The 18,403-nt window shown below is 45.8% G+C and overlaps 1 protein-coding gene across 2 annotated transcripts in view; it reads right to left on the bottom strand.

The window, feature by feature from the left end:
* The window catches only part of LOC144770727 (uncharacterized), a 295,086-nt gene that overhangs the window by 265,737 nt on the left and 10,946 nt on the right, over positions 1 to 18,403 (bottom strand). Inside the window, exon 1 of one of the 2 annotated variants that reach the window (XM_078655464.1) lies at positions 12,767 to 12,812. The exons of the other annotated variant lie outside the window; for it this stretch is intronic. The gene's annotated coding sequence lies outside the window, so the exon portion shown is untranslated. Of the gene's footprint in view, positions 1 to 12,766; positions 12,813 to 18,403 lie in introns of those variants that run through there. 2 annotated transcript variants of the gene reach the window in all.

Below are 18,403 nucleotides of genomic sequence, written 5' to 3'. Positions count from 1 at the left end.
TGGATTTTGAGAAATTAACGTTTAAAAAAAGATATATATCTGTAACAGCGGACCGGGCAGCGCTCCAGTTCGCGTACTTTTCGCGCAACGGAGCTTTGTGAAGCGAAGCTGATTGGTTCTCCGGCGTCTGTAAACATTCCAAACAGTCCGTAGCGGCCGCCATCTTGTCTCTCGGTAGGATCGAGAGACAAGAGGAGGCCAAAGCGAAGGGGCAAATGACCATAAGGGGGCATAGTAGATCCTCCCTGACCTCTTAGGTTTGATGTACCATTTTGCCAAGTTTGGTGTAATTCCGTTCAGCCATTCAGGCTGTAGACGTATCTAAATGTCAATAATCGAACGGCTGAATGGATTTGCACGAAACTTGGCAAAATATTAGGGACTGGTAGCCCGATGTGCCTTTGCTAGGTCTCAATATATGTGCTCCAGTGGATTTTGAGAAATTAACGTTCAAAAAAAGATATATATCTGTAACAGCGCTTCGCGTACTTTTCGCGTTACGGAGCTTTGCGAAGCTGATTGGTTCTCCGGCGTCTGTCAACATTACAAACAGTCCGTAGCGGCCGCCATCTTGTCTCTCGGTAGGATCGAGAGACAAGAGGAGGCCAAAGCGAAGGGGCAAATGACCATAAGGGGGCATAGTAGATCCTTCCTGACCTCTTAGGTTTGATGTACCATTTTGCCAAGTTTGGTGTAATTCCGTTCAGCCATTCAGGCTGTAGACGTATGTAAATGTCCTATGGAAAATTGCATGGGGAAAACACATTTGAAAGTGTTGAAATTTAGAACCAATTAAAATGTTACTTTGGTTTTGTATTTGTGTGTGATGAAAGTTAATTGGTTATGTATATATCTCAAATGAGAGGAAACCACAGCCATTTTGTGATACTACTGTCTGAGGTACATTTGTGAGGAATTTTTGGTGGTGAATTTCTGGTGTTTGATTTACACAGTACTAACACTTCTCCTACTTTTAAAAAGGTGAGTTGTTAATTTGTAAGGGGAACTATGTTGTACACTTGAAGATAATTTGAAAAATGTTTTCTGTTATTTATTTGCAGTCCTTCTGTTATACTAAATACTTGATAAAGTTAGTTTTATATTATGTATTACTAAAAACGATAAATGAAAGTGATTATTTTTTTCTGCAATTTACAGCAAGCAATTTCAAAATAAAATGGCTCACAATGAAGAGACCGTGGCAATTTCTTTTGCATTGTCCACTACGTTGATTGAAATTGAGAGCACCAATAATGAAATATTGTCACAAGGAGGAGATGACTTGTATGATTTCATTAGATTGATTGAAATTGACAGCACCAATAATGAAATATTGTCACAAGGAGGAGAAGACTTGAATGATTCCACTACATTGATTGAAATTGAGAGCACCAATAATGAAATATTGTCACGAGGAGATGACTTGAATGATTCCACTACATTGATTGAAATTGACAGCACCAATAATGAAATATTGTCACAAGGAGGAGATGACTTGAATGATTCCACTACATTGATTGAAATTGACAGCACCAATAATGAAATATTGTCACAAGGAGGAGATGACTTGAATGATTTTTTTGATCAATCTGTTGATGGCGAATTTATCGAATGTTTGGAGACCATAGAGTTACAAGAATCATCATTGCAGACTTTTAATGAGGAGATTCCAGATGAGATGATTGAAGAGGAAATTGCTGATGAGGACATGTTACTAGTTCTTTCAAATTTTTTTTTTTTTTTTTTTTTTTTTTATCTTAGTCCTCATTACGCAACATTTAAAAGTCAGGAGTTATCAGGGATCCTTCTCGATATTCGTGGCACCCTTGAGAAAGGAAACCCCTTACGTCCAAATACTTATAGGGAGGAGGCATGGTTGTTCCTAGTGGGTTGAGCTAGCCATTTTTGCTACTCATACAAGTCTTTCTCATCATTGTTGCGATAGCGTAATCATTGGACCGTAAACAGAGAAGGTGATTTCGAAAGCCGGGAGTGTTGCCTTCAAATTTCAACTAGACATTATATATACCACACCCTTTAGATCATCGCTTATGGTATTCTTCCCACAGGTCCCAGAATCTATATTTTTTAGAGGCATACCTCTTATTTTTATCTAAATTAAACACTTTCAAGATTGAGGCCAACCATTCATTATGAGTAGGGGGAACCGGAGTTATCCATTTTACACAGATCTCCCTCCTTGCCAAGAGAATCAGAATGAAAAGTAAATTCTCTTGGACTCTAGTAAGAGGCCTTCCAACATTTGTTCTTGAGATCCCAAAAATAACTAAGTCCATACTTACAGAGAGTTGTCTTCTAAATACCCCTTCTACGGTAGTACCAACTTCATTCCAAAAGGCATCCAAGCTGGGGCAACGCCAAAACATATGTAAATCATCAGCCCTCTGTAGACCGCACTTTGGGCAGTTCTTCACTGTGGCCCCGTTAAGTTTGGATAATCTTTTCGGAGTCCAGTAGGCTCTGTGTACAGTGAGCAAATGGTTTCTTTTAAGAGCAGCAGATGTTACAATTGACCAGCACATGTTCATAGATACTTGCCATATGTTACTTGTTTCCAGCGTCGGCAAATCTTTTCCCCAGATATTTTCTGGAATTCGGAAATCTTCCTCCCCGGCCGAGATTAGGGCCCAGTACCAGTAGGAAGTTTCTTTCAAAAATGATTTAGACTAAATCATTTTTTTTTTCTAGTTCTTTCAAATTTAGAAAATTCTGAAGAATAAATTTATATTTAGAAATCAAAAATTGTTTGAGACATTATTCATTTTTATTTTTAATTTATGAGGTTGTAGCGAAGTGATTGTAGTATAAAATGAGACTTATAGTATAGAGTGCAACATTTTTATGTTACATGGTAAGTTTACTCATATTTACTTCCCTTCTCCCACTATATTATCTCCAATGTGTATTTGACATCTCTTCTTCATCTCCGGCCTCCTTTCTCTCACTGTGTGTCTCTGATGCATCTTATCGCTGCTATTTTGTGTAATTACAGAAGAGAGTAAAATAAAATAGTTCGGAACGTGAAAAGGGGGCAAAGTAGAGTACCCCTCACCCCCTAGGCCTTCTCAGGCGGTCCCAAAAGGATCAGTTTCTGCTTTCCTGAGAGATTATGGTATGAGTTCCATATACCACAATAATTTGCATTACAACATGCAAGATATATATCTCCTATTACCAACTTTTGGAGATATTCGCGCTAAGCGCGAATATCTCCAAAAAGTAACACCTGCCCTGAGCAGTTCTTAGCCATGTTATCCAATGGGAGGTGGATAACATGGCTAAGAGCATTAGCTCGGTAATGCATGAATATTGCTGACTTTTTAGCGATATTCATGCATTGCGGCCGTTTTTTATCGCATTTGCGATAAACCTTGATAATAGCAAGGTTTATCTTCGATAATTTCTGACGATGCTTAGCGGTAAAAAATTCGTTGGTAAGCATCGTTAGCGATAAATATCGCTTAACTTTGGTAATATGCACCAACGTCTGTTAACGTTCGATTCGAAGGAAATGAGGAAGTGTTGAAAAACATTGTTTGCGCCATCTTGCCTTTTTTGAAATGCCACACTTTTGTCGTGCACGGCAGCCATTTTAGATGCCTTGACCAGACCCACTCTCTGCACGCTGTCGATTCGTAGCATGGCTCCCCACCCTCGCAAGCATCTTCCCCAGGCACTGGTCACCCCCGCTCTCTGTCTTATGCATGGGCAATAAACCTCCCCCCATCTGCGCTGCTCTTCCCTGAGAATCACACTCTGTGCCCGCCCGACGCCTCCCTTTCGCCCTATTCACTACCGCACCCTCTGACACTCCTCTTCCTCTGTGTCCGATTGTCCAGGCTATCAGCTAGCCCTGCAGATGTAGTTTATGGCTCCAGCTGTAAAGAATCACCCCTCTTTAAAGGAGTTATAGTAGATCAAGGCCCACACCCGATGAGATCCGTCACACCACACGTGTTCCTACTATCTGAAAACCATCCTGTATTGTGATTGGGGAGGGGACCGAGCCTGAAGCGGAAGATTCTAGGAATGACTCTTTGTACATCAAAGTTTTTACAATTATGTGTCACATTAAAAATATATAGCACTCCAACAAAGTAGTAGGAATATAAAACTTTAATAACATATAAATATATACAACAAAACAAAAACAGTAAAAACATTTAAACAACGAAGAGACCGTGGCAATTTCTTTTGAATTCCTGATGAGGACATGTTACTAGTTCTTTCAAATTATGAAAATTCAGAAGATGTTGCCTGGGGGTGGGTCGTCAGTAGCAGTCTGTTGTGCGAATAGTTCCAAGGCAGCAGAACGCGCTGAAATCTAGATGGCACGAAAGTGATGTCTAGTAAGTTGCCGCCCAGCAAATAACGGCGTGGGGCGCCGCGGGGGTGAGTGAGTCCAGTAGGCACCACAGCTATTCTTACCGGCATTGCTGAATTACTGCTGGGGACCATGCCTGTGCTGTAGCAGGGTCACAGCAGAAACAAAAAGGATTCTGTTGAAGATGTTGTTGGTTTTCAATTTGAAAACAGTTCTGGTGTCAACTGCTATGGTAATGTAGTGGTTAATGTTTTGTTTTCTCTAGAAAATGTAAAAGAGGGGGAGGCAGTCCAAAGTTCCGTTAAAAGGGCAAAGGAAAGGATCGGTGGTTTGAACTATCACTCAAAAAGGGGAGGGGGTGCAACAATTTTTCCTACCGGGTCACACTGTGCTTTCACCGGAACTGAGGTCTGCAGGATTCTAGTAATTCAAAGTGAGGCTGGCGCCAGCATGGGAGCGCCGACGTCCCGCGGATACATTTTCGTCACTCCACGGGCGATCATGGCAGTCATTCCCCATCGGGGGTCGGAGACTCCCGCGGCTCCTCTAGAATCTTCAAGGTCGTGGAGGACTACGGTGGTGGAGTCAACCAGTGACCGGGCCATTTCTTCATGCTGGGCCCGCTCTTGCCAGGTCGATCGCCATTTTGAGAGTTCGGCAGCTACCGGCGATCGCGGGGTCACATGAGCGGACGGGCTCCACCCTGCCGGGCGAGACGTTGCAGCATCGCCACAGTGGACGAACCCTTTTCGGGGCGCCTGGAGCGCTGAGGGTGCAGCTGGGAAGCCTTCACCTGAGGAGGCGGGAGAGGCCTGTTCGCACCGTCTCTCCCTCCCAGTGCACCCCACGGCGCCCCGCTTGACATTTGTTATGGCCGGTGGCGATGAGGACGGGGGGGGTGGGGTCGGAGGCATGTGCAAGACATCCCCCCCAGTGTTGTCAAAGCCATTTTTGAAGAAAGAAGTGGTGCCTGGCGTGTTGCCGCTGCTATTACGAAGGAGAAAAGAAAAAATGTCCCGTCCGTCTTTGGGCCGGGCTTCCGGTGGATGTCGGCCGGACGCCCCTGGCTCTGGCCTCATGAACGGGTTCCTTGGTTTATCGGCTGCAGCCGGATCCCGTCGGCCTCGGCCCCCCGACCGTTGGTGGCCGGACCGGAAGAGCATGTGGCGGGACTACCTGAAACTCTCAAGGGCCACCGCGGCCGGACTGGGAGAGAGAGGGGAGGGTCGAGGAGACATTCCCCCCCTGCAACTCTTCAGCGTTGTAAAGGCAATCCCCTGGCCGGGTCCCGCTGGCCTCGGCCTCTCCTCTGGCTACACCCTACGTTAGGATCTCCTGGCCGAGGCGTGGCAGCAGGACCCGCCTTATATGGGCTGCTCCCGGCTGGGCGTAGCCGCAACCCTGCCCCACCTTGGAAGTTTCCAGAGTGGGGGCGGATGTTCTACTGACTTGCATTTTCCCTAGTCTATCGATTTTTTTGGCGTGGCAGGCGGTGGGACAGCGAGGGGTGATTTGGTTTCTCTTACTGTTTTTCTGGTCTCTCACCACTGGCATATTTCTAACGTTTTCTTGTTTCTAGGACATTAATAGGTTTTATCATTACGTTATGTTATCGTTTTTTGTTCGTTGTTTAATAAAAGTTCATGTTCATCAGTGGCCTACTGATTTTCGTTTTCCTATTCTTTTCTTTCCAGGTTGTTTCATGCTAAAGTTTCTGTTAACAGGATACAGTGATCACTTCGTTATTATTGCATATGTCCTTTTCACTAGGGGTGCTCTCTGGTCGGGCCAGATGACGTATCTCTAGTAAATGGTCCGGGTGAAACAGGTACATCAATCAGTGGGGAGTAGATAGGCATGACAGATTACAACGGGGGAGAAAGGTCCGCATTACGTACCCTTTCACTATTTGCAAAGATTTTCCTACGTATATTTGCAAACAGGGAATACCTCCAAAAAGAACCAATTCCCAAACAGTCAATGTTTGGGGAAACAATCAATCAATGAGGAACGAAATAGGCACGACGTGTTAAAGGTTTGCGTTACCTACCCTTCACTATCTGCAAAGGGAGAGAGAATATTCCTATTCTTCCTCGTTTGCAGGCAGAGAAGATTCTTAAGAGAACCAACTTCGAACAATTCAATGCTCGATTCAAACAATCAACAAGGGGTACTGTGAACACAAATGAACGCCGCTTATGTACATACACATTGGTATTATCAACAGGTTGTTCCTAATGTTTCTATTTTAGGGAGGTCAAAAAGAGATCCCATTAGTGGCCTACTGATTTTGCTCGATTCCTTTTGTTTTTTTACACGATTTTTCGCTATCTGCAAAGACTAAACAGAGTATTGCGACTCTGTGCTTGTTTGTAAATAGAGAATGAACCAAAGAGAACAATCAATCAAATGGAGAGAGAAGCAGGCACGACGGATTACAACGGGGGCAAAGGCCTGCGTTAACTACCCTTCACTATCTGCAAAGAGAGAGTACTCCTAATAGAAATGAGGGGTGGGGGGCAGCATTCAAAGCAGATCAGTGTGCATAAACACGAAAATGTTTTTACTTACCACGTACTTGACATTCGACAGCTTATGATATTTGCTATTAAAAAACCATTGAAATTCACTGAAAAAACCATAGGTTATAGACCATATATAGTTAGGAATTAGCATTTACAAAACCTTGAAAATTCACTGAAAAAACCATAGGTTATAGACCATATATAGTTAGGAATTAGCATTTAAAAAACCTTATTTTACTCACACAAAACCATTGAAATTCCATATATAGTTAGTTGCACTAACTATATATCGCGCACCCGCAATCCACTGCTGATCATGTCACATATTACATCATTCATGACATGGTCAGTGACATCACTGATGACATCACTGATGACATCTCAAATGACATCACTGATGACATCACTGATGACGTCTCATTTGACATCATTCTTGTGCTAATACGATAAACCTCTTCAGACTCTAATATAACCTTAGATACACTCAGTGTATACAGACACTCACACACTGCCACTCATCCATGGAGTTACTCACACACCCAGTCAGTCATGCAAAGAAACAATCTCACCTCCATTTCTTCAACTATACAGTTATACACACCTTACTTATTGAAACATATACTAACACATATTTACTCTCTTATACAATCCCTGATACAAGTTCACAATGATCGATACAACCACTCACTCATTCAGTGGCTCTCATGCACAGTTGTTTATATATGCCAACTCTCACATGTACTGTGTTTTACATATGTACTTACTATGACATGTAGCATTGAGATATCCATTCACTCATCAATACACTCATGCACACAGTCAACTGCCCATGTAGCTGTTTCCACATGCACTCTTGAACTCATACACCTAGTGAATAAACTGCTCACACATCTATGCACAGAGTCACACACCTTCCAGCCACCCCCACACAAACTCAATCTCCCATAGAAATACTTGGGCAACCAATTAATAACACATGTAGCCTCTCGTATAGCTAATGATCAACACATGCAGCAGTTTACATCACAACAGACATAATGATGCACAAATTAAGACAGTTTAGTCACTAACCCATGCATTCAGTGAGACACATTTAATCACTCACTCATACAGTCAGTCACGCACCTACTAAATCCTTCATCCAGACACTTATACATCCACTCATTCTTCAATATGTAAGACATATTTTAACTTTACAGAAACATACAGTCACTGGATGTTGTCATCAGTGATGTCATCAGTGATGTCATTTGAGATGTCATCAGTGATGTCATCAGTGATGTCACTGACCATGTCATGAATGATGTAATATGTGACATGATCAGCAGTGGCTTGCGGGTGCGCGATATATAGTTAGTGCAACTAACTATATATGGAATTTCAATGGTTTTGTGTGAGTAAAATAAGGTTTTTTAAATGCTAATTCCTAACTATATATGGTCTATAACCTATGGTTTTTTCAGTGAATTTTCAAGGTTTTGTAAATGCTAATTCCTAACTATATATGGTCTATAACCTATGGTTTTTTCAGTGAATATATATATATATATATATATATATATTTATACATATATATATATATATATATATATATATATATATATATATATATATATGTCAAACAAAAGTCTCTCGTTTTTCCGGAGCCCAGGACCTTTCAGGGCGGCCTCAATGTATATATATATATATATATATCAAAACAAAACCCTTTCAGGCATAGAGTGACGCATAAATTATGCAAAAAAGAAGGAGAGAACTCTGGGTAGATCTCAGTTTAGGTGAAAAGCAGCTTCTGTTAGAGCACTCTCAACACCAGCGACACTCTAGATCTGCTCGCCTCAAATGTCTGTTTTTCTATCAAAGTTTTTAAGCATAGGATTAGACAGTGCTATCCATGCCGAGATAGAAAATGACAAAGTCTTTCGCTATTTAAACAGCGAAGTCTTTAAGCATAGGACTAGTACAGTGCAGTCCTTGCCGAGCTGTCAAATAACAAAAGCCATTTATCACTCCAGGCACAATATTACAGCTTTGAATTGGTAAAATACCAACTCAAGCCAACCTGAAATGAATAAAAGCAACCCCTGACACAGTGTTTCGCTCTAATTAGAGCTCTTCAGAGAGGTATAGCTTTGTCCAGACACAAGGGAGCACCCAGTATTAAGTCAAAACAAAACCCTTTCAGGCATAGAGTGACGCATAAATTATGCAAAAAAGAAGGAGAGAACTCTGGGTAGATCTCAGTTTAGGTGGAAAGCAGCTCCTGTTAGAGCACTCTCAACACCAGCGACACTCTAGATCTGCTCGCCTCAAATGTCTGTTTTTCTATCAAAGTTTTTAAGCATAGGATTAGACAGTGCTGTCCATGCCGAGATAGAAAATGACAAAGTCTTTCGCTATTTAAACAGCGAAGTCTTTAAGCATAGGACTAGTACAGTGCAGTCCTTGCCGAGCTGTCAAATAACAAAAGCCATTTATCACTCCAGGCACAATATTACAGCTTTGAATTGGTAAAATACCAACTCAAGCCAACCTGAAATGAATAAAAGCAACCCCTGACACAGTGTTTCGCTCTAATTAGAGCTCTTCAGAGAGGTATAGCTTTGTCCAGACACAAGGGAGCACCCAGTATTAAGTCAAAACAAAACCCTTTCAGGCATAGAGTGACGCATAAATTATGCAAAAAAGAAGGAGAGAACTCTGGGTAGATCTCAGTTTAGGTGGAAAGCAGCTCCTGTTAGAGCACTCTCAACACCAGCGACACTCTAGATCTGCTCGCCTCAAATGTCTGTTTTTCTATCAAAGTTTTTAAGCATAGGATTAGACAGTGCTATCCATGCCGAGATAGAAAATGACAAAGTCTTTCGCTATTTAAACAGCGAAGTCTTTAAGCATAGGACTAGTACAGTGCAGTCCTTGCCGAGCTGTCAAATAACAAAAGCCATTTATCACTCCAGGCACAATATTACAGGCACATATATATATATATATATATATATATATATATATATATGTATTAAAAAATGTTTTTTATTTATATTGATTATTTATCAATTTTAATGTTAAGTATTTTAAGTATGTTTATTAATTATTTCATTAATTTTAAATGACTAAACTATTTAAAAAATTCGATATTTTGACTATCTATATTTTTTACAACGATATTTTTGTTTGTCTATATTTTTGCTATCAATATTGTTTCAGTGATCCTTCTCAAATAGGAACTAAATAACAGTGTTGAAAATGTAAGCCCCCCTATTGAGTGCCCTAAAAGGGGCCGGCATTCCCTCTACACCCTCCTGTTTTGCATCCTGTCTCTGATAAGGAAGGGAGGAGTGAGGTCCTTGCTGAGTTGGGCCTGCCTGAAAGCCTCCTTGACAGATGCTGGCCAGAGAGTTACTGCTATAAAGATGTCAGTTGACGGTGGTCTTTTCTTTGGCCATGAGTTGGAAGACAAGGGGGCATATTATCAAGCCTGTGCGCTAAAATTATCGCCGCTTTATCGGCCGAAAACGGCCGATAAAGCGGCGATAATGGGCTTGATAATATGCTCTATGGAATTCCAATCGAAGCCCATGTTAGATGTCTTCACATCTAACATGGGCTTCGATTGGAATTCCATAGAGCCTACTATCAAGCCCATTATTGCCGCTTTATCGGCCGTTTTCGGCCGATAAAGCCTCGATAATTTTAGCGCACAGGCTTGATAATATGCCCCAAGATTCCTCCTTCCCTGATTTTTTAAAGAAAGGATTCATTCTTTATCTTTCAGATGGTAGTCAACAAAATTCACTGGATCGTCAAAGTCAACATTTTTATTAAGACAGCCATCGAGAAGCTAGCAGTATCTGGATTAAGGGTCCAAGTTCCAAGGGAAATCTTCACCATTTTATTAAGTTTAGAAACGGAAACAAGAATCAAGCAATAAAGAGCAGAGATCCTGATTAAATCAGCATACAAAAAAGACAATAGTCAGGTTGGAGGTCTAATTCATTAGTTTTCTTTTCTGAGTGACAACAAATAACATCAGGCAAAGAGGTGTTGCATGGTATCAGAAATGGTTACAAGATAAAGTTTCTATCACAACCTCCATCTTCAGGGACCATTGCTACGCCTGTGCCAAAATGTCAAAACAAGAAAGCACTTTTACAAGGTGTCACACCTCAGCTTCAGAAAAGAGGAATAATTCCAGTTCCAGTGACAGAAAAAGAAATGGAAACCTATTCTGTTGTTTTTCTGGTCCCAAAGATATCAGCGGGTTATCAACTTATCATAGACCTCAAGAAGGTGAGCAGTTTTCCTCAAGATATCCAATTCAAGATGGGATGCCTCCAGAGAAATGTTCATTTGATCCAATTGAATCATTTCTTGATCACTATCGACCTTTTATGAAAATTTGAATATACCTATAAAGTAGACGTCACCAAAAATATCTGAGGTTTTCATAGGCAGTCTTCACTGTCAATTCACGGTCTTCCCATTTTGTCTTAAATCCGCACCCAGAGAATTCACAAAAGTAGTGGCTTCAGTTGTTGCTTATCTACATCAGCACTGGAGGAGGCAATACAATCCTAGGTGCTAACAAAATTGACTTTGAATAATCTAGGATTCACGCTGAATGTTCCCAAGTTTCATTCTCGTCCCTCGAAAGACCTGACATTTATCGGAGCTAGGTTCAGAAATGATCTGGGAAGGTGTTTTTTAACCAAAGGATGGGATAATGCAGATTCAGTTGTTGATTTCCAACTTAGCAAGGAAGAAGGAGGCACCTGCCAGGATGTGGCTAGAAATGCAAGGAAATTTAAGAGCTGCCGAGCACGGCAACAAAACACTGTGCACTGTGCAATGAAGTTGTCCAACCAAGAATCCAAGTTACTGAATTCGTAGACCTAGCTCAAGTTGTGGCAACTGACCTGTGTGGTCGGTGGTGCCTGCCAAGAAAGAAAAATTTCTTTCTAGTGTCCCCTCACTCACCGGAGTTTCCTCACGGTGACATGCTTCATCATTGGGGCCCTCCCAATTCTCTACGAAAAGGGGCGTGCTACGACTCACGAACTACGCAGGAGCACTTTTGCGTGAAAAGACTATGTGTGGTGCAAAAATGATGGAGTGGGTGCAAGTGGATTAAGAATACCGTGATTAGTGGGCCTCAAACAACTTTATTTTGCTCCTAGTCAGGTAAGTTAAAATGGGGTGAAATCACTAATAACCAACCTATAATGGGGATTGGTTCAGTGATGGTCGACATGTTTCATGCTACCCCTAGCATTTCATCAGGACCATGTAGGGACCAGCCCTACATATGCCACTCCTGGGTTTATTATTTAGACTGTGATAATAGAAATTAAATACAAAAAATATGGCATGCGTTCATAATAGAATACATAAGTTTTTTGGTTTTTTCAAAAACTGTGAATAAAAAGAACAAAATTAGTAGCGTTTTTTAGCTCCCTTATGAGGAGAACCACATCGTGTCTTCTCATGACGCACGCCTCATGTGCTATGGTGAAGGTTTGCACCATAGTGGTGCGTGCAGGCTCTCATAATGTACAATACTCAGTGGTATTTTACAAAACAAGTGGTTTGTGAATTCACACACGTAAACAAGACAGGACTTAATGTGACCAGGACGATAGACACACATAACACAAAAAGATAAGAACAGTTTTAGCCAGAAAGTGAATATTTCATAATAGTTACTTGATGCTGTGCTCAATGGCACTTCATGGTCTCATTGGGGGTTCGTTTTCGCCACATGGACTCAATGCTGGTTTTCCCAATAAAAGGTTAATGGGACAGGTAAAGAGAGATTTTGGTAAGTATTCGTAGTATTAGGTCACGTCTAAGCAAACCATCGTTTGTATAATGGCTTGATTCTATCTAACGTTGTACTTACTTCCTTCTTGGAGAAAACGCGAGGTTAATACCTACAGGCAGCTCCCCTCAGGACCGCATCTTACCCGGTGACCGGCGCTCGCGTTCTTAAGTATGAAGCGAGCTTCCGGGTTTAGCACAACGGGCCACTAGACCGCAAAATGATGGCGGCCATCTTAGGTGTATAGCGGTCGGCTCCAGGACTAGGAGGTTCGAGACTGCTGTTAAGCAGCATCGTTCAGCAATCGGGATTGAATGGAAATATTTATATATATCTGCTCTTTCATTAGATGAATATATTTGGATTTAAATACTTTCCGAATTTTTTTGAAATTACTGAAGCTCATTGTACGTCACCTATGTGAGGTTATCACTGTGGCTGGATGGCCTGATGTTGTGTGATTCATAGGCATATTATCAAGAGCAGCCATACTGCTAGGTCACATATGGGCTTTCCATCAGTCAGTAAGTATGATTAATCATTGTAACCCATTAGTGGTGGATGATTTTATTCACAATAGTGCCCATTCAGACTGATACTAGGTAGTTACTAAGTATGGGGTAATAGGAAAACTAATAGAAGTACTTAAGAATTGTTTACAAACAAAGGAGGAAATATGCTCTCCTACCATCATTATACGTATCACGTTTAATGGGCGATGTTGAATAAAGGTACTTGTTTGATGCCAAGGCAATCGTCATTGGGTGAACTTAATGACCAGGCTGAATATTATGTTCTTACAGTGATACCTATAGTGATGTTTATTCGCTGGTTAACCTGTCTTTAGTTGTAATTGGGGAAATTTTTTATCTTACTGAAGAGTTCATTATTAATGTGTAAAGGCGCCCCATGGTATATCATCGTTCAATCCACTGGTGTCTGTACGTAATTTGAACACCCATTGTTGGACGGGGCGATCTCAGAGGGCCAGGTTATGCTCACCCCGACACCCCAAGATCCACCTCTCCCACAGAACTTGCCGAGTCTTGATTGTGAGGTCCTCGCCGGGGAGGCCTTTGGGTTTGGGATCGTACACACTGAGCTCACACCCCACTACGAACAGACACCACACCGTTGGGTTTTAGGAACAAGTTCTTTATATAAGCAAATAATGAAGGAAGCACTCTTATGTACACAGTGGCAAAAGGACCACAAAGTCTCTGAGAATTCGGGAAGGGGGAAGCGGGACAGTATTTTAGTCTCTGGGTCAGTACGAGGCGTACCCTACGCACAGCTCTCAATCCTCGAGCCGGGGGGTACAGGATGGTGGTCGTACTGGCTGCCTCACCTTCGTCGAGTCGGCTCGGTCGTGATGGTGGCCTCGATGGTCCAGCCGGACCAGAGTACTCCTCGAGCCGCGACGAGGTCAGCAGGGCTCGATTGGGAGAGGTTCGTGAGAGCCGCGACAGCGTCAGCAGGGCTCGGATGGTCTTAGAGGTCGAGCCGCGACAGCGTCAGCAGGGCTCCGGTGGTCTTTCGAGATCGAGCCGCGACAGCGTCAGCAGGGCTCCGGTGGTTCAGTTCCTTGAGGCGAAAAGGGAGCCGCGACAGCGTCAGCAGGGCTCAGAGGTTCAGGATGCGTCTTCTTAGGGTCAGCCGCGATCAGGTCAGCAGGCTTCAGGTCCAAGATACAACTGCCCGCTAGTTGTCGGGCGGGCCCAGTTATAGTTCTTCTGCTCTTTGATCTCCGGACCCTCGCAGGCGGAGGTCTCAGGCCCTGGGGGCTGGTCATTGGCGAGGTCCGGCGGTTGGTCCTTTGATCCCGTTGCAAGAGGGGTCCGGGTATGCCCAGACGCCCAGCAGGTCTGGAGCCAGCCCTCGGGGAGGCCAGAAGGGTGATCGAAACGGGCCCACAGGGGAGGGCCAAAGGTGTGATGGATACCAGGTTCTCAGGGGAGGCCGGAGGTGCTATAGAAACTCCCCGGCTTATCTCACTTGGGGAGCCCTTTACCCCCTGGCGGGGGACTGGCGCGCCTTTGGAGTCTGGGTTTCGCTGGGGCCGGGGTCACGCTAGGCCCAGGGAGACAGGGGTGTCGGGAAGGGAAGATGGCGTCCGGGCCTTGTGGGGCATGCCAGGTTAGGCGCTCGGAGCCGGGCGAGGAGCGGGAAAGGCAGGCCTGGTCGGGGTTCTCGGGGGATCTAGGCGTACGGGGAGTATGACGACCAGGCTCGGGGTTCAGGCTACACTCACGGGGATGCTGCGCAGAGGTCTCGGGGTGCAGGCCTACGCTCGCAGGGTGTGGAGGGACAGAGGTGCACCACGCCACGAGGCCGGGTCCAACACGCGTCCCCCCCAGCTGAAGGCGGGGAGAACTACCCATCCTCTTGGGGGTTCTCTTCGCTGAGGTGGAAGAATCGGGACAGGCCGTCAGCGTTGGCGTGGTCAGAACCAGGCCGGTGTTCAACAGTGAAATCCATCCCCTGGAGGGAGATGGACCAGCGCAGCAATTTGGGATTCTCCCCTCTCATTTGCATTAGCCACCGGAGAGGTCGGTGGTCGGTCTGGACCCGGAAGTGAGTACCGAACAGGTAGGGCCTCAGCTTCTCAGGGCCCAAACCACCGCGAAGGCCTCCCGCTCGATGGTGCTCCACCTTTGTTCGCGAGGGAGTAGCCTCCGGCTAATGAATGCCACTGGTCGGTCTAGGCCGTTCTCGTTCACCTGGGACAGGACCCCTCCGATGCCATGCTCGGACGCGTCCGTCTGGACTACAAACTCTCGTGAGTAGTCGGGGGCCTGTAGAATGGGGGCCGTGCACATGGCGTCTTTTAAGGTTTCGAACGCCTCTTGGCAGGCGGGGGTCCAGCTGACTCTCTTCGGCTGGCTTTTGGAGGTTAACTCCGTGAGGGGGGCTACGATGCTACCGTACCCCTTGAAAAACAGAGGTACTTATTTTTGGAACCCTTCTGCCAGCATGGCCTTCAAGCTGGTGGCCCGAGACCTTTGATATGCCTCCTATTCCTGCTACCAAAGTTAGGAATTTGGGCATCATCTTTGATGATGCCTTAAATTTTATGGACCATGCCAATAAAACGGTGTCCTCGGCACATCTAAAGCTTAAGATGATCAGGAAAATACACTCTTTTCTACCTGAATCAGCTATTAAGACACTGGTCACCTCTCTTGTCTTGTCCTCCCTGGATTACTGTAATGGTCTCTTTTTAAATGCTCAATCTAGAGTCATTACCAAACTGCAGACCATTCAAAACGCCGCAGCACGCTTGCTTGCAGGCAAAACCAAATTCGAATCCATTTCCAACAGCATTAAAGACTATCACTGGCTCACTGTGCACAAAAGAATCCAATTCAAATCTTTATGTATTGTGTTCAAGGCACTCAACAACCAAGGCCCCCAGTTTCTAAGAGACCAATTACAATTGCACAAACCTTCCAGAGTCCTAAGATCAGCCACCCTCAACCAATTAGTTACCCCCCGTACCAAAACTGTTACCTGGGGCGATCGCCGCTTTCTGGTGGCCGCCCCCAAGCTATGGAATACTCTGCCCCTCAACATCAAGCGAAGTCCCACCCTTCTTCAATTCCGTAAGCTTCTGAAAACCTGGTTGTTTACCCAATAGTCATTCTTGCTCAGAGTCATTTACAAATAATCGGCATACAGCGCCAAGACGCCTACGGGTATAAGCAGCGCTTTAGAAATGTTAAAAATAAATAAATAAATAAATGAACCGGCGGTAGTACCCCGTGAGCCCTAGAAATGCCCGTACTTCCGTCTGGGTCGTGGGGGCCTCCCAGGCCACGATGGCATCGATCTTGGGCTGGAGGGGGGCTACGAGGCCGCTTCCGACCTGGTGCCCGAGGTAGGCTACGGACCCCTGCCCGATCTGGCACTTGCTTGCCTTAAGGGTGAGACATGCCCTCCTCAGGGCGGTCAGCACCTCCCAGAGGTGCTGGAGGTGCTCGGACCAGTGGGAACTGTATACTGCGATATCGTCCAGGTACGCAGCGCTGAACTCTTCCAACCCCGCCAGGACCTGGTTCACCAGCCTCTGGAAGGTGGCGGGGGCGTTCTTCATCCCGAAGGGCATCACCCGGAAATGGTAGTGACCATCCGGGGTGGAAAAAGCAGATCTTTCCTTAGCTCCCTCGGTGAGGGCGATCTGCCAGTATCCACTAGTCAGGTCGAACGTGCTTAGGAACCGAGCAGCCCCGAGGCGATCGATAAGCTCGTCGGCTCGGGGGATGGGATGAGCATCGGTTCTGGTGACTGCGTTGAGCCCGCGGTAGTCAACGCAGAACCTCAGCTCGGGAACAGCACCGGGGGCGGCTGCCTTCGGAACCAGGACCACGGGACTAGCCCAGGGGCTGTCAGAGGCTTCGACCACCCCGAGAGCTAGCATCTTTGATACCTCGGCCTTGATGCAGGCCCGAACTCTGTCAGGGACGCGGTAGGCTCTGTGCCGGACTGGTGGACTGTCCCCGGTGTCCACATCGTGGACGCACCAGCTGGTGACGCCGGGGGCGAGGGAGAAGAGGTCCGAGAACTGTCCCAGCAACTGGCGACAGTCCTCGTGCTGCTCGGGGGAGAGGGAGGAGGAGAGCCTCACCCCCCTTACGGAGCCATCTTTTTCTTGGGTGGACAGGAGATCGGGGAGCGGCTCCGTTTCTTCTTCTTCCCCATCGTCCGTGGCGAGGAGTAAGCTCAACTCGGACCGGGCGAAGTGGGGCTTGAGGCGGTTCACATGGAGGACCCGCAAGGGGTTCCTGGGGGACTCTACATTGACGAGGTAGGTCACCTGACTCTTGCGTTCTACCACCTTGAAGGGCCCTGTCCACTTGTCTTGCAGGGCACAGGGCTCCACCGGGGCCATCACCCAGACCTGCTGTCCGGGCTGAAACTCGACCAGAGTGGCATTTTGATCATACCACCGTTTCATCTCTTCTTGACTGGCCTCGAGGTTGGCCTCGGCCAGTTCTCTGAACTTCCTCGTCTGATTCCGGAGGGCCAGAATGTATCGCAATACATCCGGAGGGGGCTCTGGGGCCGCCGTCTCCCACCCTTCCTTGACCAGGGTGAGGGGTCCCCTGACGTGGTGTCCGTAGAGCAGCTCGAAGGGGCTGAACCCCAGGGACTTCTGGGGGACTTCGCGGTACGCGAAGAGGAGACAGGGAAGGAGGACGTCCCATTTACGCCTCAGGGGCTCTTCGAGACCCATGATCATCCCCTTGAGGGTCCGGTTAAAGCGTTCCACCAGACCGTTACCCTGGGGGTGGTATGGAGTGGTAAATTTGTACGTCACCCCACACTGTTGCCACAGGGATTTCATGTATTTCGAAATGAAATTGGTCCCTCGGTCGCTGACGACTTCTCGGGGGAATCCCACCCGGGAGAAGATGGCCATGAGGGCCCGCCCCACGACGGGGGCGATCACCGTTCGGAGGGGAATTGCTTCGGGGTAGCGAGTGGCATGGTCCACCAGGACGAGGATAAAGCGGTGGCCCAAGGAGGTCCGGGGGTCGAGGGGGCCCACGATGTCGATTCCCACCCGTTCAAAGGGGGTATTGACCACGGGGAAGGGTTGGAGAGGAGCCTTGCGCTTCCCTCCGCTCTTCCCGCTGGACTGACACGTGGGACAGGATTTACAATGGGCCTCCACATCGGAGCGCATGCCCGGCCAGTAGAAGTGGGTGACCAGGCGCT

The sequence above is a fragment of the Lissotriton helveticus genome, chromosome 7 (assembly GCF_964261635.1).
Source record: "Lissotriton helveticus chromosome 7, aLisHel1.1, whole genome shotgun sequence".
Taxonomy (NCBI): Eukaryota; Metazoa; Chordata; class Amphibia; order Caudata; family Salamandridae; genus Lissotriton; species Lissotriton helveticus.
This window is presented reverse-complemented; position numbering and strand designations above follow the sequence as displayed.